The sequence below is a fragment of the Ambystoma mexicanum genome, chromosome 12, assembly GCF_040938575.1.
Source record: "Ambystoma mexicanum isolate Mex_15411 chromosome 12, UKY_AmexF1_1, whole genome shotgun sequence".
Taxonomy (NCBI): Eukaryota; Metazoa; Chordata; class Amphibia; order Caudata; family Ambystomatidae; genus Ambystoma; species Ambystoma mexicanum.
Genome location: NC_090936.1, coordinates 1,237,099,155 through 1,237,124,287, shown reverse-complemented (window position 1 = coordinate 1,237,124,287; position 25,133 = coordinate 1,237,099,155).

The window sequence follows — 25,133 nt, the reverse complement described above, 5'->3', positions numbered from 1 at the left end:
ACATGCGCCAACTGCAGGAGGAAGGGCCTAACAGCAAGGGGAACCACCAACCTCCTATGGTCTCCTTCTGTAGACTCTGTGGGCTCACTATACAGGAGTCCACCTTCCTGGTAAATCCTATGCATCCCAGGAGGTTCACCCTCAAGCTGGGAGCAGGCCTGTCTCCTTAGGCCTTCCAGAGATGGGCACTCACGTTGGCCTTTACTGAATTCGTCCCTATCAGGACCTCCTTCAACTAACAAGTCTTTTAGTTCAGGATGATCGTTGGGGTCGAATACTTCAGGCATCGCCAACTCCTCGTCAGACTCGGGCGATTGACCAACTTCCTCCACCGCAGTGGTAGGCGAGCTCGGGGGAATATTCTCTTTCCCCCGTCTTGACTTGTAGCCTCCTTTCGCCTTGGGTTGCCCCTTCGGCTGGGGCGGCGTATTGGACTTGGCCAATGCTGCCCGTGCTTGAGACCGTGTGTAGGGTCGTTCGGCAGTGTCTCCTACGAGCCCTAAAGCTCTGAGATCATTACCTAATAAGACCTTTCCCGGGACGTTTCTCTGAATGCTCACTGGAATCCTGACTGCTGTACCATTTAAAGTTAGATTAACAGGGATCACGGGAAACATACGGAGGGGGCCGTCAGCCAATTTAGTGGGCATCAGAGTAGCTCTGGCAACTTCCTCTGAGTCTACCAAGGTAGAATCCACTACAGTTCGACTGCACCCACTATCCCTAAGAGCTGGAGTATCCACTCCATTGATCAGCACACTGTCTTTAAAGTAGTGCTTGGTATTATCCGGAATCCTAGCATACGCCTCTGCGACTTTAGGCTCCCAGGAACCCAGGGACACTAAAACTACCTCGGCCTCTATTCCGCTGGGAAATGAGTCCGAGGAGAAGGATGCTCCTGTAATCTCTTCTTCCTCGTAGGAGGAGAAGGCCAGATTAGCGGAGTGGACCCCCAAAGGTCTAACCTTACAACGGGGATCCCCCTTCACATGGTCAGTTGCTCCACAAGAAAAACAAGCCCCAGTGGGTCTGTTTACGTAGGGAGGCTTATTGTAACCAGAGTTCTGTTTCGGAGGCGCACCTCCACTACCCTGTGAGTTCTCTTGTGTCTTACCCTTGTTTTTCTTTTTGTGGCCCTTTTGGGAAGAAGATTTAGCAGATTCCCCACCCTCCATATCTTTGGACTTTTTCCCCTCCTCCTGCTTACCAGGATGAGTTTTGTCCTTATGGGACACTCGATGTGACACCCATAAGTCTGCTGCAATGGCCAGCTTCTTAGGATCTATCTCCTTCGAATCGGCCAAATGCTGCTTAAGCTCCGGGGAAGAAGAAGCAAAAATGTGTTCCAGCATGACCAGATTGATCATGCCTTCGAAGGTAGAAACCTTATAACCTTCGACCCAGCCAGTTAAGTTTTTCAAAGATTCAGCGACATAAGATGCCCAAGTACCACCTTCCTTTTTCTTATACTCTCGAAAACGCTTTAAATATTGGGCCGGAGTCTTCCCAAACTTTAAAATGAGAGTCTGCTTTAACATTGCGAAATCAGCCCGCTCAGCCTTCGACATTTCCATAATGGCACTACAGCCAGAATGGGGCAGTCTACTGAGCAACCACGCAATCTTATCAGCATTGTCAACTTCCTGGACCTCGCATGCATACTCAAACGCATTCAGCCAGTCCATAATGTCATTCCGCTCTTCATACACACTGAGCAGATCTTTTGGAAACCGTGGATGAGAGGAGGCCCCAGACCCATGTCCAGGACCCTTGGATCCATTTGCAACCTGAAGCTTGGCCAGTTCCAACTGGTGATCCCTGTCTTTCTGTTTTTCTGCCTGTTCGATTTTTAGTTTGGCTATGCTGAATTCAAGCTCCTGCTGCCTAAACCGCAGCTCTTGCTTCTTGAATTCAAGCATAGCCTCCCCATCAACACTGGCAGAGGAAACATTAGACAGCTCGTCCTCCCTGTCCTCGTGGTCGCGATGGATCAGTGCAGCGGCAGAACCGTCGGTTCTACCAGTGAGAGCAGCCCCACCACCTTCTGCACTGTCCTCAGAAGTAATAGCGTCAAGCTGCGCTTCTTGCCACGCCACGATTCTTTGGATCATTTCCAATTTAGTGCCTTGAGAGGAAACACCTCTCTCCGCACACATCTTCTTCAATGTTTCTGACTTGGAAGCATTTAAAGTTAACAAGGTATTTGTTTCCATACTGTTTGATAGGACTATGGCCTTTTTAAAGTTATACTACAACAATTCACTACGTGTACTGGTTGGAATAACCTGAAATGCCCTAGTTCGAGCGCAACACTGGATACCTTCAGTCGTATCCCACCGCTGTACACCAATTTGTTAAGACGGATTTCTGAACTCTGTCCTGGTGGCGCAGAAGTTCAGAAGGCCAACCTAATTACATGGAACAGGGTAACCTCTGGACAAGCCAGACCAATCAAGGTAGCGATCGCGGCGGTCAAGACTAGGTCTCAAGAGGGGTGAGGGTGACTGAAAGCCCGCAATGAGCACACAAAGCAAGAGCGCTTACAAACTACTCCAAACAGTTGTTATATCAAAAATAGATACACATTTATTTTAAGGCCTTTAAAACAATGACCGTAGCGAGAAAATCACAATATCACAATATTAAACCAACACATACCATATCAACACAATATATATACAAATACACAGTCGCAAGCGTTTAAAGCACGAAATATGTAGTCCACCTGAAAGGAAAGGAAAACAGGCAGTGCGATAATGCTTTCGACTCAGTTCGCCTTCATAGGCACCTAACTAGATGGAAGTCCGAGCCCTGCGAAGAGTGGAGCCTTGTGCTCAAAGTACCTGCCACGCCGGTGCCGACGGGCACAAGGGGAAGCTCTTCGGAGGAAGTCAGGCGGTTCACGTTAGTGCACAGCAGAAGGAGAACAGGTTCCGCAACTCAAGCGCAGCCTCCACAGCGGGCAGAAGCAGAGCGCGAGCGCGGAAAAAAGGGTGCTGTTTTTACACAGCAGGGAAAAGCAATGGGATACTGCAGGAGGGCGACCAGATCCTAGATATACTACTCACCGGTCCCCGAAGCAAGCAGACCCAGGCTCCTCCACGATAGTTTCAGCAGCTGGCAGGTTCAGAAGAGCAGGGAACGCTTTGTAGTCGTGTAGAGCAAAAAGACGTCCCAATCGACAAAACCGGCACAGTTTTGTTGCCGCACAGGACAACGGAGCGGCCGTGTGTATTCAAGCCAAATGAACCCTCCTCCCTTCAGACCTGGGGACGCCAAGCGTACGAAGCGTGGGAGAGGGACAAGGACTCGCAATACAACACGACCTGGCGGCGGTTGCAGAGCCAAACTCCTTTGTAAGCTGGTCAGTCAACTGGATGGCCCAGAGACGCTTCCGAAGGCTTACTTGGCAGGAGATGGTTGAAGATGCCGGGAATAGCTGTTCCTGCTATTCCAAAGGTCGAAGCACCAGTACAGGCCTTCTGGTTCGATCAAAGGAGGACAGGGGCTCTCCGGACGACAGCAGTGCAAAGGAGGATTCCTTCAGCGGGTCACCAGCGATTCCTCGGTCCAGCCTCGTAGTTGCAGGATACTTGGCTCCTGTATTCCTTCGTTCGTGAGAACTCAGGAGATCGACCTGGTAGTGGTGTTTCCAGCCCCCTCTTATCCACGGTTCCCTTCGCGCCAAAACGGAGGGGAGCCAATGGGAGATCCGCTCATCAAAACACATACCATACGTGGACCAATCACGGACCACGGTGGTCCCAGGCATTCACACCACCCTAGACTCTCTGGCACCCAGGATGTGTATTGGGACCAGACATCCCAGCCCACACCCTGGAGGCACACAAACGACATGTAGAAGCCCGCGAAAGCAACCACGTTTCGCGGGAAAGTACATGCCCAAATAAGGAAGGCCCCGGGTCGCCGGACCTGGGGAAGGTGAAGGGAGCAAGACGGACAGTGGACAAGACAAAGGAGCCTCGCGGCCTGGCCATTTTGGGAGCCAGGCCACCATTTTGGGTTCAGTGCAAAAACGTGCTCAGAATGCCAAAAGGAGCTCAAAATAAACAAAACGATCGCTGCCACCATTCGAGTCCCTGAATGACTTGCACCGATCAAATACCATCCTAAAAGAGTATCTAGGGCCTGTAGAAGGCTAGAGACCCAAGAGAGCTGTAACTTAGCTTACAGTGCCCTCTTGTGTCGTGTTGCACTAAAGCTGCGACACGATAAAAGAAACTACGGGAAACCACGTTCCCCGGTACTGACTGTCTTAAGGGCATGTCAGTTTCCCCGTAAGAAAGGAGCGAAAGCCCAGAAGAGTGCGGCAGAAGGCTGTACTTCTCTGGCAAAGTCAAGAACAAGGTTAAAAACAATAGCAAAAAGTTTAGGGGTTGCCACATGGAAGGAAAATTCCCTACAATAACGAAATCTTTCCTAACAACTAACAAGGGGAACCCTCCTCTTCACAATAGACTTACCTGATTTTACCGCCGGAGGTATTATTCCCCAAGACTTCATACTTTCTCTCAGCGCCTGAATAAGGGAGAAAGCAACAGGTTACATATTGACTTTATTTTATCGAACTGTGTTGGAAAATACAAATCCTTACCAGAATATTACCGGTTGCCACGAGGAACTCTTCATTAGGGTCAAGCTGCAACCTGCAAGGAATCGGACAAGAGTGAAAGTCAGGCATTTGAACTCTTACGAACTTTATACTTACGGCGTCTTGCCGGGAATCTCGGAGTCAATATTGTTCTGGAACTCACCAATTCCTTCGAGCCAGTGAGGCAACTGGTTATCAACGCGCCCCTGCGCTCAATACAGGATGGAGAGCTCATCTTTTCAAACCATCAGGTGAGACAATGAGAGGGGACATCAAAGGCGATCTGTGGGGAGAACAGCAGGGGTGGGGGGATTTACGCTCAACTCCACGGGTGGTTAATTCCGTTTCTCCATTTGCAGAAGAATATTCCTACGGACCAAGCAAACAAAGCTAGGTGGGCCAGTCCAGTCCGTCATCTCGGCCCTACGCGTCACATTGGTGGAGACCGCAGCTGTCCAGTTCTGATCGACGCCTCTGTGGGAGCCAGGTGAGCGTCACATTGATCTTGTTTGCTCCGCACATTAAAATATAGAAGTGTTGCGTCCTGAATCAGGTTGAACTTTTACCTTTCCCGCAAGGTACTGCTTGCAGTGACGAAGCATCACATGACTGCCTTTACACCACAGAGCAAGAGACAAAAGGGAGAATCGATCTGAAAGATACTCCTTTGAACAATCCACAAGGGAAGCTGTTTTGTGATGGCTCCTGTTTCAAACTTCCGGATGGAACATCCACGGCTGCTTATGTAATCACCACATTGAGCACGATTGTGGAAATCACGCATAACTCCTCACAGGCCGCAGAGATTATAGCATTTACTCGAGCTTGTGAACTTTCCGAAAGGCTTACCGTAAACATACATACTGATAGTCAGTATGCTTTTGGGGTGGTTCACACCTTCGGTAGACTTTGGGCAAAATGAGGTTTCTTGACCTCGCATGGAACTAAAATCCAGTATGGCTCCTTAATAGTACGGTTAATCTCAGCGCTTGCACTCCCCTCTCAGCTAGCAATCATGAAATGCGCAGCCCATCAGAAGATCATAGATAATGTGGGAAAAGGAAACGCTTTCGCTGACTAGATAGCCAAACAGACTTCCACTGATCTCTATTCAGAAATGTATACTTCAAGGGAAGCCACAAATGTTTGTACTTTGGATGAGGGTATCAAATCTGTAAAGAGTATTCAAGCTGATGCCACATTAGAAAAATCTAAGAAATGGGCTGAGGGTTTGGCAAGATTGGATGATGATGGGTTGTAGAAGGGAAATGGTTGTTGCCCGACGCGCACCTTACAATGATGGTCTCTATGGCCCCACCCACATCTGTGCACAGAAGGTCACCAAAATGTTGCAAAATGTCTGGGTGAACGATAAAATCTCCAAAATAGCTGAAAGTTTTGTTCAGAGTTGCATGATTTGTCTACAGCATAATTTGGGAAAGGGCACGTGGACTCCAAGGGGTAGTTTTGGTCCACCTTCTGTCCCCTTTAAGGTCATCTACTTTGATTTCATTGAAATGGAGTGTTGTAACAACTACAAGTATGTACTAGTTGTAATCTGTGCCTTTAGTAAATGGGTTGAAGCCTTTCCTGTTAAAGATGCCACAGCAGGACTGGCCACCAGGGGGCGCACGGATGAAGACCTTCCCCGTGTGAGCTCCGTCTCACGGTCCCCCAAAAGTGCCCTGAGCCCCCACTTTTGGCCCCCCAACCTGCTAAACATCGACGGCCCAAGCTTGCTGACCCTGGCCCCCACCCAGTTGGCGAAACTCCGGTGAAAATCGGAGCGTTTTTGGCGGAGAAAGGAGCTCCGGCCCGAACTTCCCTTCAGGGCCTCCTACGCGGCACCCCTGCGTCAGAGACCAGCGACGCCGTTGAGCCCTGTTCCGGCTCCCCGACCCAGCTCCCTCAGCGACGTCCCACCTGGAGGATTTCGAGGAACGGGAGAGCCCTCGACGAGTGGCGACCGCTCCCCTCGGGGAATCGGATGCGGCCCACCTTGAACGCAGACCCACACTGGTGAGTCCCACACGCCTTTAATACGCGGAGCTAAGCGCGGCTCCCCGTTGCACGTTCCTTGGAGCGTGTTGCGGCCCGCTTCTATTACGACCTGCCCAGGGCCCCCATTTCTTCCTCACTGCCTCGGCAAACAGTGCAGCGCGAACGGCACAGACCAAGCCTATAGTTGCCCCCAGCTTACGTTTTGGCCCGCCACGAGGCACAACTGAACCGTGTGGCCCACTTCAAGCGGGAGGGTAGGGCCCCTGACTCCAGGGCGTGTGCCTCCTCCCACCCCGATACCTCGGACCCACGAGACACCAGTGACATTACCCCGCGGAAGACCAGGAGACCATAACGCGCTGACTCCACCATATGCGGCAAAGACTCCCTGCATCGGGACCCTAAAGGGATGGAAAATAAGAGCTATAAATAACAACAGCTCCTCAGAGGGTATGGCCCCCTGACACACCCGGCTCCAGCCGAGAGGTGAGGAAAGGAAGAACAGGGAACAGGGGCGAGTGCCTCCTCAGAGTACTCCGGCAACTCCATGAATCGACGTGTAGGGAGCGGGTCCACAGGCGCATGACCGCTCGACGGAAACTTGCTGCCTTCGCTTACATTGGGCCCAAAATGGCTGCATCTCCCACTATTGATAAAGAAACTGCCGCCACGAAGGGGGATATAGCGGACCTATTAGCAGAAATAAGAAACATGGGGGCCAACATTGGAGGGAAAATCGATAAGCTCACACAGCGCCTGGACAGTATAGAAGACAGGGTCGAAGGAGTCGAAAATAATCAGGCCTCAATTGATATCCACGAAACACAGCTAGACAACAGAATCACAGACTTGGAACGAAGGGAACAGGAAATTAAACTCAAGATGGATGACTTGGAAAACCGCGAAAGAAGAAACAACCTGCGCTTCTTTGGGATTCCACAGAAAGAAGGGGAAACGAAAGAGGACCTGAAATCGACTCTCCACGACATCATCAAGCTTCTCGTCGCAGACGATAACATAGACGAGCCTAAAACGGAGCGCATCCACAAAGCTGGAGGCCCACCTGGAGGCCCACGATCGGTGTTGGCCAGGTTTCACCGTTACCAGGACAAGACGAGAGTGTTGGAGAAGGCGAGGAGTGGAGGTGCTATTACCCTTTGTGGGGCCCAAATATCCATTTTCCAGGACCTCTCGTCTTTGACTCTAGCTCTACGGAAAATGTGCAAACCACTTACTACCTGGCTTAAGAGTCGGGACACGTGCTACAGGTGGGGATACCCCTTCTCCCTCTCCTTCGAGCATGAGGGCACACGAATCAGACTAAACTCGGAACAAGAAATCAAAGCTTGCATCTCCGAACTACTGGGCCCGCAGGGACACGAGAACAATCGCGGCCAACCACCTAGAAGTCAAGAGGAATGGCAAGTGCAGGGCCCGAAACGGAGGAAGGTGAAGGGCTCGAGGAAGTACCGCAGGGAAAATGGCCCTTCAGAAGGAGGCAGCTGACTCCGAACAAGTGTAACGCACCTATATTGAATCAATCTTTGATATGAAGACTTCGAAATTATGTGCTTTAAAATTGGTTCTGAATCTTCTGCCTATATAACACTGTACTGATTACTGTTGGGGGTGGGATATAGGGGGCTCATTGGATATTAATAATGTTTATGTGATACGGGGACCGTGAAGTAACGGTCTCCTCTAGTGGTTCGATCTCGGACCAGTGGTTACAACTGGGTTCGATCGAACGCCACCGAACTTGGGGGGGGGAGGGGGGCGGTGGGTGGGAAACCGGGAAGAGATTCAGGGCAGAACCAAGGGAACACTTGAAAGTCTTAGAAGGGGAAATGCTGGCACGGTCGTCAAAACTCCAGGGCTTGAAGTTACAGCGATCATCAGATCCACACGAGCACTCAAAATGTTGCTATACTGACCGCTGAACCATGCAATAGGGGTTCCATAAGGGTGGGAACGCTTAACGTTAAAGGTCTTAATTCCCCCACTAAAAGATCCCTCCTTGCTAGAGAATTTCGGAGGTCGAACATGGATATACTCTTTGTGCAGGAGACCAAGTACATGAGGGGGGAGGAGAGGACGATCCTGGGAAAAAGAACTGGGTTGGAATTTTGGGGCTCGGGACCCCTGAAGAAAGGGGGAGTGGGAATACTCATTAGAAGGGGGCTAGATTTCAAGGTCTCGAAAATCTGGTCCGATGTAGAAGGTCGGGCTCTTCTAGTGTCAGGGACCGTTGGCGGGCTGTCCATTACGATAGCCACGATTTACTCCCCTAATGTGGGACAACTCCGATTCCTATCCAAGACAATCCCCAAAATAATGCTAGAGGCAACAGGCCACGTCATCATTGGCGGTGACTTTAACATATGGGCTGACCCAGATCTCGATTAGCACCCTGGTAACCCAGATAGACGCGAGACAGGCAGAGGGGACCACACTCAATTCAAAGCAATGATGGACTTGTATGGCTTGCTTGATGTGTGGCGCTGCATGCACCCGATGGAGAAAGAATACACCTTCTTTTCGGCCCCACACAACACGTTCACTAGGATAGACTACCTGTACTCCTCCAGCGACTTATTTGACACGGCCATACACTCACGAATCGCGACCATCTCATGGTCCGACCACGAAATGGTATCCGTTGATTTAGTATGCGATTCCTTGCCCGTTAGATGCGGACAATGGAGATGTAACGAGACGCTATGGAAGGATCCTGTCTGTAAAATAGAGATGGAAACTGAAATTGAGGAATATTTCCGAACAAATGATACAGGGGAAGTCTCGAAACAAGGGGTTTGGGAGGCTGGGAAGGCAACGTGGAGGGGAATCCTCATGCGGGAGGGTGCAAAGAAAAAAAGAGAGAGGGCCCTAATTGAAAACAGAATCCGTGCAGAAATTATCCAACTGGAAAGTGACGCGAAGAAGGGGGACACTGTTGACCCTGAAAAAGTTCTAGAGGCGAGGGAAAAAAGGGAGGAGCTACGCCTCCTGGAACATGAGCAAATAGCCCGTAAACTTCTCCTCTTGAAACAAAAGTTTTATGAGAAAGGGGACAAGGCTGACGCGCTATTAGCGGCTAGACTCCGTGCTCAAAGGGCGGAACGCAGGGTTCAGGAGATACTAGAGGAGGAATCGGGTGTGGGAACGCCTCGACCTACCATTCCGGAATCCTTCGCGGATTTCTATGAGACCCTGTACACCCCTGAAGATGACCCACAGACCTCCAACATTCGTTCCTACTTGGACGACGTTGCCATGCCCAAATTGACAAGAACCGAATCGGATACGCTTGATGCCCCCATAACAGGAGAGGAGATCCAAGAGGCTATTAAGCGACTTACATTAGGCAAATCCCCGGGGGAGGACGGGTATACAGCAGGTTTTTACAAAACATTTGCCCCGCAACTTACACCTTTCCTAGTTGACTTATTCAATCGAATTCTAGAAACAGGAAATCCTCCAGACTCATTTGTCAAAGCACTCATAGCAGTTATCCCAAAGGAGGGAAAAGATCCCACGAAACGTGGATCATATCGCCCCATCTCCCTATTAAATATAGATGCCAAAATATATTCCAGGGTTCTCGCAGCTAGGATTGAATCCCTTATGCCCCGCCTTATCCACCCCGACCAGGTGGGCTTTATAATCGGCCGTCAAGGCGCAGATACCATGCGCAAGACACTACACTTGGTGCACGCCTCGCACAACCTAAATACTGACCCAGCCTTGCTTTCTATTGATGCTGAAAAAGCGTTTGACAGGGTGAACTGGGATTTCTTAATGGAAGTCCTTCAAAATATCGGGCTAGGTCCCAACCTTAGGAGGGGAATTAAAGCGATATATTCGTCTCCCATCGCCTCGGTATTCGTTAACGGGGAGTACTCCAGGTGGTTCCGACTAAAACGAGGCACTAGACAGGGATGCCCCCTCTCAGCTATCTTATTTGCTTTGTCACTTGAACCGCTTGCACACAAGATCAGAGAAGATGAAACCATAGAGGGGATCCATCTAGGAGACACTGAATATAAACTCACTCTGTATGCGGATGATATCCTTTTACATGTGGTTAATCCTGAGAAATCAGTCCCCCAAGCCATCCTCCTCTTGGAGGAATATGGTCGCCTATCGGGCTTCAAGATCAATCGCGCTAAAACCACGCTCTTTCCCCTCCAGGGCGACGCTGAGGCGAACACTGTAAAATACTCCTCCTTGGGTTTGACGATTGAACATGACAAGATGCCATATCTCGGGATATCCACGAAACACAGCTAGACAACAGAATCACAGACTTGGAACGAAGGGAACAGGAAATTAAACTCAAGATGGATGACTTGGAAAACCGCGAAAGAAGAAACAACCTGCGCTTCTTTGGGATTCCACAGAAAGAAGGGGAAACGAAAGAGGACCTGAAATCGACTCTCCACGACATCATCAAGCTTCTCGTCGCAGACGATAACATAGACGAGCCTAAAACGGAGCGCATCCACAAAGCTGGAGGCCCACCTGGAGGCCCACGATCGGTGTTGGCCAGGTTTCACCGTTACCAGGACAAGACGAGAGTGTTGGAGAAGGCGAGGAGTGGAGGTGCTATTACCCTTTGTGGGGCCCAAATATCCATTTTCCAGGACCTCTCGTCTTTGACTCTAGCTCTACGGAAAATGTGCAAACCACTTACTACCTGGCTTAAGAGTCGGGACACGTGCTACAGGTGGGGATACCCCTTCTCCCTCTCCTTCGAGCATGAGGGCACACGAATCAGACTAAACTCGGAACAAGAAATCAAAGCTTGCATCTCCGAACTACTGGGCCCGCAGGGACACGAGAACAATCGCGGCCAACCACCTAGAAGTCAAGAGGAATGGCAAGTGCAGGGCCCGAAACGGAGGAAGGTGAAGGGCTCGAGGAAGTACCGCAGGGAAAATGGCCCTTCAGAAGGAGGCAGCTGACTCCGAACAAGTGTAACGCACCTATATTGAATCAATCTTTGATATGAAGACTTCGAAATTATGTGCTTTAAAATTGGTTCTGAATCTTCTGCCTATATAACACTGTACTGATTACTGTTGGGGGTGGGATATAGGGGGCTCATTGGATATTAATAATGTTTATGTGATACGGGGACCGTGAAGTAACGGTCTCCTCTAGTGGTTCGATCTCGGACCAGTGGTTACAACTGGGTTCGATCGAACGCCACCGAACTTGGGGGGGGAGGGGGGCGGTGGGTGGGAAACCGGGAAGAGATTCAGGGCAGAACCAAGGGAACACTTGAAAGTCTTAGAAGGGGAAATGCTGGCACGGTCGTCAAAACTCCAGGGCTTGAAGTTACAGCGATCATCAGATCCACACGAGCACTCAAAATGTTGCTATACTGACCGCTGAACCATGCAATAGGGGTTCCATAAGGGTGGGAACGCTTAACGTTAAAGGTCTTAATTCCCCCACTAAAAGATCCCTCCTTGCTAGAGAATTTCGGAGGTCGAACATGGATATACTCTTTGTGCAGGAGACCAAGTACATGAGGGGGGAGGAGAGGACGATCCTGGGAAAAAGAACTGGGTTGGAATTTTGGGGCTCGGGACCCCTGAAGAAAGGGGGAGTGGGAATACTCATTAGAAGGGGGCTAGATTTCAAGGTCTCGAAAATCTGGTCCGATGTAGAAGGTCGGGCTCTTCTAGTGTCAGGGACCGTTGGCGGGCTGTCCATTACGATAGCCACGATTTACTCCCCTAATGTGGGACAACTCCGATTCCTATCCAAGACAATCCCCAAAATAATGCTAGAGGCAACAGGCCACGTCATCATTGGCGGTGACTTTAACATATGGGCTGACCCAGATCTCGATTAGCACCCTGGTAACCCAGAAAGACGCGAGACAGGCAGAGGGGACCACACTCAATTCAAAGCAATGATGGACTTGTATGGCTTGCTTGATGTGTGGCGCTGCATGCACCCGATGGAGAAAGAATACACCTTCTTTTCGGCCCCACACAACACGTTCACTAGGATAGACTACCTGTACTCCTCCAGCGACTTATTTGACACGGCCATACACTCACGAATCGCGACCATCTCATGGTCCGACCACGAAATGGTATCCGTTGATTTAGTATGCGATTCCTTGCCCGTTAGATGCGGACAATGGAGATGTAACGAGACGCTATGGAAGGATCCTGTCTGTAAAATAGAGATGGAAACTGAAATTGAGGAATATTTCCGAACAAATGATACAGGGGAAGTCTCGAAACAAGGGGTTTGGGAGGCTGGGAAGGCAACGTGGAGGGGAATCCTCATGCGGGAGGGTGCAAAGAAAAAAAGAGAGAGGGCCCTAATTGAAAACAGAATCCGTGCAGAAATTATCCAACTGGAAAGTGACGCGAAGAAGGGGGACACTGTTGACCCTGAAAAAGTTCTAGAGGCGAGGGAAAAAAGGGAGGAGCTACGCCTCCTGGAACATGAGCAAATAGCCCGTAAACTTCTCCTCTTGAAACAAAAGTTTTATGAGAAAGGGGACAAGGCTGACGCGCTATTAGCGGCTAGACTCCGTGCTCAAAGGGCGGAACGCAGGGTTCAGGAGATACTAGAGGAGGAATCGGGTGTGGGAACGCCTCGACCTACCATTCCGGAATCCTTCGCGGATTTCTATGAGACCCTGTACACCCCTGAAGATGACCCACAGACCTCCAACATTCGTTCCTACTTGGACGACGTTGCCATGCCCAAATTGACAAGAACCGAATCGGATACGCTTGATGCCCCCATAACAGGAGAGGAGATCCAAGAGGCTATTAAGCGACTTACATTAGGCAAATCCCCGGGGGAGGACGGGTATACAGCAGGTTTTTACAAAACATTTGCCCCGCAACTTACACCTTTCCTAGTTGACTTATTCAATCGAATTCTAGAAACAGGAAATCCTCCAGACTCATTTGTCAAAGCACTCATAGCAGTTATCCCAAAGGAGGGAAAAGATCCCACGAAACGTGGATCATATCGCCCCATCTCCCTATTAAATATAGATGCCAAAATATATTCCAGGGTTCTCGCAGCTAGGATTGAATCCCTTATGCCCCGCCTTATCCACCCCGACCAGGTGGGCTTTATAATCGGCCGTCAAGGCGCAGATACCATGCGCAAGACACTACACTTGGTGCACGCCTCGCACAACCTAAATACTGACCCAGCCTTGCTTTCTATTGATGCTGAAAAAGCGTTTGACAGGGTGAACTGGGATTTCTTAATGGAAGTCCTTCAAAATATCGGGCTAGGTCCCAACCTTAGGAGGGGAATTAAAGCGATATATTCGTCTCCCATCGCCTCGGTATTCGTTAACGGGGAGTACTCCAGGTGGTTCCGACTAAAACGAGGCACTAGACAGGGATGCCCCCTCTCAGCTATCTTATTTGCTTTGTCACTTGAACCGCTTGCACACAAGATCAGAGAAGATGAAACCATAGAGGGGATCCATCTAGGAGACACTGAATATAAACTCACTCTGTATGCGGATGATATCCTTTTACATGTGGTTAATCCTGAGAAATCAGTCCCCCAAGCCATCCTCCTCTTGGAGGAATATGGTCGCCTATCGGGCTTCAAGATCAATCGCGCTAAAACCACGCTCTTTCCCCTCCAGGGCGACGCTGAGGCGAACACTGTAAAATACTCCTCCTTGGGTTTGACGATTGAACATGACAAGATGCCATATCTCGGGGTACACATAACGAAACAGTTAGACTCCCTATATGAGGCAAATTTCCCACAACTTCTTACTAAGCTCCGCGCAGATCTCGCCAGGTGGGATAAACTGACGATCTCATGGCTTGGCCGCCTCAACGCCGTCAAAATGACCTCCCTCCCGAGGTTTCTTTATCCCTTCCAAATGCTACCAATTAAAATACCGGATCAATATTTTAATGAGGTGAAAAGGGAAATTCTAAAATTCCTCTGGAAGGGCAAAAGGGCCAGGATAGCCTACTCTATATTAACGCTCCCCAAAGACAAAGGCGGGATGGGACTCCCTGATCTCCGGAAATACTATGCTGCTGCTCAACTACGTCTGTTTATCCCCCACTTACGCAATCACAAATAACCACAATGGGTAGCGATGGATAATCATTACTTGACCCCAGCAACACTTGGGGAATGGTTATGGGCCCCGCGAAACCGGGTATTGGGGAGAACGAGAAACCACCCGCTTTTTGTTGCTATATGGGAAATATGGCGAGACGGTTCGGAGATGACGGGTATCACGACGTGGCCGTCCCCATTAAGCCATCTATGGTCTCCGGGCATTAATAACTATATCCCCAATGTCGAGCGGTTTCAGACATGGTTTGAAGTGGGACTAGAAAGAGTGGGGCAGCTCCTCCGCAGTGACTCATTTATCACCCTCCCAGAGTTAACAGAAGCTCTAAATATTGGAGTCCTCTCCACCTTTCAATATTTACAAATTAAAGGGGTATTGACCAAATCCGAGTGGAAAGAAAAACTGAGTAGAGATCTGACCCCTTTCGAAAAAATCTTAGACTCCAAGACGACCAGGAAGAACCTGATTTCCCTCATGTACACCTTACTTCTGACCGCAGGTGGTAAATCCTCACACACACTCAAACGGCGATGGGAGATCGATATGAAGATCGATATAGATGATGACGAATGGGACAGAATGTGTGCCATGGCGTCACGTACCTCCATATCATGTCAATATAAACTCCACTCCATAAAACTCTTACATCGCTGGCAATATGATCCGTATAGATTATCCAAGATGTACCAATCCTCCTCCCCCACCTGTTGGCGCGAATGTGGGCAGGTTGCAGACTACTGGCACATGTGGTGGGAGTGCCCCAAGGTTAAGATCTTTTGGGATGAGGTCCTGGGATGGATCAGGCACACTGATGGGATTTACAGGATAGCAGATCCGCACTTAGTCTTGTTTGGCCTCGAGAAAACTGAAGATGAATGGACAAAGGTCCGAGGCCTAACCCCCTACTTATTGCTCGCGGCCCGAGCTTTACTTGCCACTAAATGGAAATCCCCCACGACCCCGTCCAAACAAGAGTGGATCAATGTGGTGTTGAACATATGCACCATGGAAAAAATCACTGCATCCATCCACGGTAGAGCGACACAATCCGAACTCATATGGTCGGACTTTCTGAGAGCACACACGTCTATTGAATACCCAACTTCAGACGCGGATGACCCCCCGTCATGAATGAAATAAAACACGTTTCTTGGAAAGTACACATTGACTCTCACCCCCATGGAATGCACCTTCCCCTCTCCATTACATGAGCACTGCCCGAAGGTCTCAGGCACTCCTCCCACGTGTCGAACCCCTAAAACATACCACACACAACAGAAACTTCACCCTTACTGACGACCACAGCAACATAACACCTTATTCCCTAAAGGACTTATCTCTCTTTCTCGGGGCAGGGGAGGGGGGACGGGAAAATTGTTAATGTTTGAAAAGAATGTTCTATAATCGGATTTTATTTATGCCTTTTCCTCTCTATTATCATTTCCTGTATGTGCACGCTCTCAGTTGTACTGATCGCTGACTGATGATACTACAGGATGTGGAACAGAATGATGATGAAAGAGCCTCTCTATATTTTTTGATGTATCTGTTCCTCTGTGTTGCATTAATGAGGATAAATGTTAACTTTGAAAACTTAATAAAATTGAATTTAAAAAAAAAAAAAAGATGCCACAGCAATGACAATGGCGAAGACCATGCTTAAGGAATATTTTCCTAGGTTTGGTTTTCCAAGGGTCATCTCGTCGGACAATGGTCCACATTTTATCGCTGCTGTGATTCTGCAGATATGCACGGGATTACAGATTGATAAACGGTTCCATCCGGCTAGACATGCTCAAAGTGCTGGTTTGGTAGAGACTTAACGGCATCATCAATAACAAGCTCGCTAAGAGGTGTGCCGGCACCAAACTGAAATGGTGCCTTACCGATCGTGTTATTATCAATGAGAACGACCCCACAGACTAAGACTGGGCTCTCCCCATTTGAGGTGGTTATGGGTAGGCCAGCTAACATTTGGGGCCTACCTAAACCAAGATCTTTGCATGACATTGAACATGTACTTCTTTCCGACTACTGTCGCCAGTTACCTAAAAATCTGTATTTGATTTATCAACAGGTGCAAGAAGCCCTCCCTGTAAAGTACGAGGGCCCTGGTCACAGCATACGCCTGGCAGCTGGGTTCTCGTCAAATCGTTTGAAAGAGCATCCTGCATCGCACCGCGTTGGCGGGGCCCGCATCAAGTTCTACTGGTCACACAGACCGCGGTACGAGTGTCGGGGCGGAAGCATTGCATCCACGCGTCGCATGTCAAGAGGATTCCCTTCCTTCTGCCACATGGTACAGAAGACACAGAAGTCCTTACCTGCGCTGCTTCCAACGATCACGTAGCATCGAGCAGCATCGAGAGTGCGTCGGAGACTCTCCCTGAGCCTGTGGGGCCTAGGGAAACAGCCGCTTTATCTCCACACTCTCCTACAGATCCTTTTGCATCATTGGCAGAGTCTGTTACAAATTAACCACTTCCATCAGGAAGCAACGATACATTGTTCGCAGATCAGGGAGTACCAGGAGTCACGAGGTACGATCTGCAACCTCGTTGCTAGACTTACTGCACGGTACAGCTGTGCCACCAGGGAAAAATCACCGGAGGGCTTGCCTTTTTGGCCCTGTTCTTTTGTACGTAAAGAATTCTGTTGGCTAGGGTTAGGGAAGGACTGAGAAAACACGCGATCAGGAGATCGCCAGCAAACAAACTCTGGAGTATTCGTTTGAAGAAACAATAACTGCAATCGCTCCCTCTCATACAGAACAAATAAGAGACTGTGTGACCAACCGTAATAATGAACAATCGAATGCGTGGTCCCCGAAAACGTATTGTTGTCTTGTGATTATGTTAACTGGCTTCACAATAGTAATTGCCGTAGGATTTTGGTATCAGGAAGAAGTACATCTGCTTGAAATTCTGTTACCCACTGAAAATGTACCTACTGTTTCTACACCCTTCGTGCAGCTGCACACTCAATCTCCTAGAGACTCTCAGCACAGACAGAGTTACCACAAAAACACTTTAATACTCATCATGAATGCCACACATGCAATTTTTAATAAGTCTAATTGTTGGGTCTGCTCGCATTTACCGCAACAAGGAGATAAGGGGCTGGGCTGGTATATTCATCCTTTACCTTTGACTACTGCATGCTATGCATCTTTAAGGGCACTATTCTTTGGCCGATGGAACAATATCATGTCGGGGAACTTTGATGGAACTAATTTGAATGATTTTGAGAAACGTGTTCTAACGCCCCTGGGATGCCCACTCTTTGCGAATAGGAGCAAGCTTAATGTTCCTTCTATTAGGCCTTCTGATAGACTGTCTCGTCCTTTTCAATCTTTGATCTCTTTCAAGATGGCTACGATAGGCAATAAGGATGCCACGCCACCTTCCTACACTGTTAACCACAGCCCCGATTCAGTTTCTTTCTGCATACAGAGGAATGGCACTCAGTCAATGGGTGATTTCAAGGGCTGCGCCAACTTGAACTTGACCAGTGAGGACAGACCTTTGTATGTAGGCGAATCTGTCTACTTTGTTTGCGGTAATGAAGCTTTCCCCTGGCTTCCTAGGGATTGGCATGAACCTGTTATTTAGGAATTCTGTTGCCCGGGGTATTTATAGCAAGCACCATAGAAATCCCTAACGCTCGTCCAAGACGGGACGAGAATGGCGATACTTCAGCACAAGTTCTGGGTGACGTAGCTAAATCCTTTGTACCATTTTGGGGGCAAATACTACATTCTGAGGATATCAGAAGACTAGCAAGAGTACTGGAGAGGACCATCAACCGGCCCACTGACATACTCTATAACATGACTTTAGAACAAAAAGCGATAAGTTTAGTGGCATTTCAGAACCGGATGGCATTAGACGTCACCCTGGCTGAGCGTGGTGGGGTATGTAAATTAGTGGGGTCCGCTTGTTGCGTTTTCGTGCCAGATTCCTACCCAACCATCTTTAAGGCAATACAAAATCTGCACATCCTTAGTTCAGAAGTGCATGTTCCCGAGGTAAACTGGGATTTTAGCGCTTGGTTATGGGACTTCTTACGATCTTGGGGATGGAAGGTACTTTCAGTCTTGCTGATAACTTTGGGTATTCTGTTGTTTTTCTGCTGTTGTATACAGTGTCTTCCTGGTAAATGTTTGGTGCTAGGAGGATGTTGTGCACAAGCTATGGGTACATTAGGACACAAGGTACACGCCCCTGAGAAAATGACCAATGAATTTGTGTTACAAGAAATTTCTGTTTCTGACCTCATTGCGATCGATATCTCTGATAGTGATTCAGGATGTATGGACATTGACATGTGGAGTTACTCGTAAAGTGACTAGAAGTAGTTTAGCGCTTGGCATAGGCCAAAAGGAGGGTTTGTTAAACGGGAAATCAGATTGCGCCTCCTTTATTCTTTATTGTATATATCGGCCTAAGCCCAGTCGCTCTGCGAAGAAAACCGTGTTGCAAAGTTTCGATTTTAGATCGACTTCGCTGACATTTTGGGATCATCCGCCATTTTGATTTCTGTTCAAATGTAACTCTGTGTTCTAAAATGGTGGACAGTGTCTTCAACTTATAACCAAGCCTTCCCGAACCTTGCACCTTAGTTAATGTTTAGGCTGTCCATTGGCCGAATGTTCAGACTGGGTAAAGAGACCTTGTCCCATGCCTGACTTGTGGTCTAAGGATTGCCTGCGCCAATAAGCCTGATCCGTGAACATGCATCGAAACAATGTAAAGCAAATATCGAATGTGGACACTGGCTAAACTGCATTGTGAGGGACATGTGCTAAGGCTTACTGCTAAATCTGGGAATACACTGTTGCCATTGTAACTTGTTTGCATGTAAACCGAATATAATCTACGTGCATATTGTCGTACAAGCCATAAGTGAACTCGGCACGAACTCTAGACCATGGATTATTAACTTGCAGGGGGGTTGGACATTATTACTGAAACTGTATAAATGTATGAATGCCTAGATGTCCAGTACCTCTCACTTCTCACACTGAAGGGCTGGTATTCACTGTGATGTACTGAGGGCCAGATAGCTATCTGTATCTGTTTTGTTCTTTGTAAACTGCACAGTGGTAATTAAAGATCTGTGAATCTTTATAAACCTGTGTTTGGTATATTTCCTTTTGTGGTACTCAGCCTTGATATTTCATCTTGCTTTTACAGTAGCTGAGGCAGAAGTTCCTGGTAGTTCCTGTGGGCGCACGGTTCCTGAAGCGACTGTCGGACTGATCAGAAGTAGGAAGACTGGAGGGTCCTGCACTGTCCAGAGAAGAAACCAGCAGCAGAGCAAATCAATGAATAAAAGCTGCGCTTCTTAATACCCAAGCAGGGTCTGACCTTTCTGGTTATCCGGTCCACTCTAGCTCTGTACAGCGAATTCGACCAGAGGAGGGGTCCTGGCTAGCAGTTTGGGTGAACTGGTTGGTCCCACCAGCTCAAGGGAGGAAGTTTCCTGGAGGATCTCTCTGTCGTCGGATTCTGGAGATTCAGAGCTGCAGCAGGGCTTCACCGTGCGGTTCAGTCGTTGTAGGGGTCCTCTTCCATCAGTTCCTCGTAGGTTCTTTTGTTCCAGTGGTGACTCTACTCTTCCAGTGCCAGAGACCTGCTTTTTATGCAGTTTTCCCCCATTCATACAGCCTGGCTATCAATCACACAGCAGGGTGGCTTGCCTTGCAAGGCCAGTCCCCTTAGCCAATCAGACAAGAGTGCGACTTGGGTTACCAAGGGAAACCATGGCAGGGTTCCTAAAACCCCTCCCTCACATCCTGCCTACCCAGACTCTCAGGCGCCTAAAGTAGGGCTTCTGTGTGGAAGCCCGCGAAAAAGTGACGAACAAAGGGACCAAATCGAGTTTGGCACGCAAAGTAAAACACGGGAAAGACTTTAACAAAAAGAAATGGGGAATAAACCCGGCCGGAGCCAAAATTAAATGTATTTGGTCAAGCAGGTTTATGTTTGAGGCTAATATAATAGCCTAAAACATTGCCACGTTTATATAAGATAATCGCGGTAGAAATGTTAGGGTGGACACCAGTGCCACCAGCCAAGTCTAAATGTAAAGGGAGTGAAACAATGCCCCAAGAGGCAGAGACAAAAAGGGATAAGAATTAACCCTTTCCAATACTCCATGGAAGATGGGGTGTACTGGGTCTGTGGTTTAAAATGACTAAGGAAAAGTTAATGGCAACTTTACCCTTTTCTGGGGGACTGTAGTCAGCCCCAGAAAATGAGTCGGTGGGAAGTCTAAAAGACAACCCTGTGTCACTGCACTGAAGGTGCTGTGTAACACACATACAAATATGAGGCAATGGAGTAGGTGAGGCTCCAGTGCCCAAGATCACACAAAAAGTAGAAATACACGTAGCAAAACACATGTAAGAGTGGGGAAAAAGGCTCACACTCTTACCATGTGAAAAAATGTATCCTAGAAATCCAGCAAAGCTGCTGAGGGACTCAGTAGGTAAGGGAAATCAGCCATTTATGAGAATTCTCCCTAACATCTGTCCAGCTGGTGGTTGGATGGGGCCCACTTTTCCTCCAGTCTTGGCCATGTACACTTCACAGTACGCCCTCGCGCTGGCCAAGATTATACCAACGCCTCTGTGACATTTCAGAAAAGTACTTCTCTGAATGATTCTCGAACCTTGTATTAAAGCAATCTTACAATATTTGTGGCCACCGCCTGTGCGTGCAAAACGTCAGGCTTCATAGTTTAGAAGATGTTTACTTTGCTCACGTTTTGAGCAGCTTTTAACCTGGGCTTTTCCACAGGAAAAAAAAAGAATTTGGCGTAAATAGATGATACAGACGAAGCCAATTGCTATTGCCCTATATCCTTAGTCGACGTCTCAGCAAAGCATTATGCTAAATGCGTTTTGGGCGGAGTAGAAGGCAGAGAATAACACCCTGGTGCAGCTTCAGGCGGGTTTTAGGAGTGCTTGATTATTAACACATATTGTAAGAACGGTGGAGGGGTTTGTCATGCTGCCTTTTTAGACATGGAAAAGGCTTTTGGGATCGACGGGGGTACGTACACAGTGGTAGAAACTATGCTACGACCAAACTAGGATTTCAGTCAGACACGAGGGAACAGGGGACAACACTGCATTTGATGTTAACACTTGAAACAAGGCTGCTCACTGGCACGCTGCTTTCTTTCTTTTCATGGCGGATTTGGGCCCTGTAATGGATAACAGCAGGGTGTGCCCACCTGGGCTGGAAGACAAGAATTCAGTGCTCTTCTTTACGCTGATGACACTGTCATCCTGGCACTTACCCCTGGGGCCGAATCACAGGCTTCACTATGCTACGCAGTGTTTAGAAGGTGAAAACATTAAACTCAACAAGGACACATCTAAAATTGTGGTGTTTGGGGAAAGGATAGGAAAAGGAAGCGGGAATTGAAATGGCCCCAGTGGAGGAAGTAGATTTGGGCCCAAATAACCGGACAGACTCAAAGAATATGGCAAAGTACTACTTTATTATCAGCTCAATAAAGTAGGCAATCTGGCGAACAACGAATTGTAGTCTACACACTCTCGATTACATTGCAGCTATACAAATGCTTAATACCTCAATGTGTGTCAGCTATGACATCATCCTACGCGGGAAAAAATAAAACCTATTGGAGTTAGGGATTGGTTAGGGGAACACGTCTACTTATACAGTCTATAAGTGTTAGTAACTTTATTGGCTGCCCCTTCTCTGGTAGGCAAGCCTCGAACTTCCCTCTAACTACGTATAATAAAAATTATAGCAGCATAACAGTAGTGGATTGGCTCAGGCAACATTGTATGCTCATTGTTGCATAGGCCCTCATGATAGATTGGCAAACTCTCCCAACCTTGGCCACCTGGCTAACTAGCATCACGTAAGCAAAATGAAACCCAGGTGCAGAGAACAACGTCACACTACTGCCCACTTGTCCGATTCATTTATCATCTCTCATCAGCCAAGCCTTCAGCCAAGCGTTCTCCTTTGTACTTGACCTGGCTGGATGTTCTATTCACTGGAACTTTAAGGGAAGTTAAGATACATCGTTATCTTCAGCTTGTGCTTTATGAATGGGCCTTGTTCTCTGGTCTTGGACTACGTGTGAAGAGTCCACGATTTTGTCAATTTCGCCTTTTATTTAGTGCTACTTGATTTTGTGCTCTAGTACCTTGAAGCATTTGGTTGTGCTGGAATTACAAATAATGATGTCAGACAAAATAATCAGACAGATTCAAGGAATATGGCAAAGCACGACTTTATTGTCATTTAATAAAGTGGGGAGAACTCACAGACAGCGGGCTGATGCATGCACAATCGCATAGCAGCTTGATTACATGGAGTCTTATAACCCAGTATACATAATCTATTACATCATTCTACATGGAAAAATACAAAACCTATTGAGGGAAGGGATTGGTTTAAGGTAACATATCTACTTATAGAACATGTAAGGATTAGTACATCATTGGCTGCCCCTTATCTGTACAGCATGCCTTGAATTACCTCTAAATACATACAGTACAGATTATATCGGACAACAGTGGAATGGTCTATGCTATATTGCACATTAGGTTGTCCCTCAACCCCACTGATTGGTTGGCATACTATCCCAACCTTGGACTTTTGGTTCTTTTAGCAGCACGTACGTGAAACAAAGCTTAGGTGTTTGAATCCCGTCAGAATACTCTCTGTGTTCCCAATTAGTCCATCATCTCTCATCGGTAGGCCATAAGCCAAAGTCTTCCATTTGTAGTTGACCTTGTTGCCTGCTCACTGTCCTGGAAGATGCAAGGGAGAGAGAGCACACCACTATCTTAGCTTGGAACTCTAATGAATAGCCTTTGTTTTCAACTTCTGAGTCACGTGTGGAGAGACCACAAATTTGTCAATTTCAGCCTTCTATTTACTGCTATTTGATTTAACTATGCAGGGTGCTGTTGCTCCTCTTGGCCTCTAGAGACTTGCTCACTCTACCTTATATGGACTTTGTATACTTTTAATTGACCAGTTATTTGACTCCCACAGATATTTTCTTCTTCCATCTATGAAGAATGACCCACATTCAGAGCCTATACATGTAGCTCCCTTTGTGCTCTGTGCTTATCCCTTGGAATAGCATCCTTAATTCTGGGCCAACCTTGACTCATCGCCGGCTCTGCACACAGAGATGTTTTCCTGCGTCTCCTGATTCTACAGCATCAGTTTGTCTCCGAGGTACCTTGGTTGAATTCGACATGAGCCAGCGCACATCTTCCTACTATGGCCGTCCTTGCCATGTTATATCTTTCTCTGTAGCAAGCCTCTATATGTTTCCTTTCTACCTTGCTTTACTGCATATTTACAGTTATTCATCAGTAACTTACTTCAACGTATTTATTTCCACGATTACTTTAGCTTTTAGGTACATGTTTCTCTTGGTGCTTCAGTGACATCGTTACTCTTAAGTATATTCATATTGTTTCAGCGTAGGTTCATATATCTTGTTTTTGACATCACTCTGTCCTCGTCAGATTTCATTTTAACGTTTGTCCATGATGTGCATAGATGCATTCTGACATCTTGGCAGTCGACATCCTTCCATGTAGCATCCTTCCACACTTTCAGTGTGAGGGTAAATTCTGTATGGCTGTCTGAGTGCAAAATGTCTCTCATACCCTCAATGCGGTTTGGGAACGGTATCCGGTCATTATGTCGAAAACATTTTTTCGACATACAAATATGTCGAATCAAAAGTGCCGAAATAATTTTTTTCGAATTTCTTGTTTTTCATTTTAAGGGTTTAGTTTTGTGTAGTTGGCCAAAGAAAGATGTTTTTATAAAAAAAAACGGGGGGTTGGGGAAGAATCCCCCCAAATGTTTTCTTTTTAAAAAAAGGCATTTGAAAAAAAAAATGGCAATTTTGATTCGACATATTTGTATTTTGAAATAGTGACTGTCGAAAAAGTCATTGTATGTAAACCTTTGGGAACAATACAGGTGGTCCCATATTCTGCTGTACGCAGGTTCTTCCAGTATGATGGCAGTGAGGGGGTGGTAACTAATCAGAAAACGTCCACCTGCTCCTCTACATTTTGATCATTTCAGGTGTCATTACCCTCTTTCGTCTCTAGAGACTTGGTTGCTCTGTCTCACATAGGGTTTTCTGCATCTGCTATTGCCAATACTTGAAACTCATGAATATTTGCCCATTTACTTAATCTAAGAGAAATATTTCCTGCGTGCGTTGCTTATCCTTGGTAACTCCCTTTGTACCCTTCAGTAGCTTCTTGCTGTGGCATCCTTGATCTCTGGCCAGTAGTTATATTTTGTTCATGTACAAATTTGTATTTCCAGCGTCTGTCAGCTCTGCAGCTCAGGTCTCTCTCCTTAGAGCTCTTTGCTTCCTATCATTGAG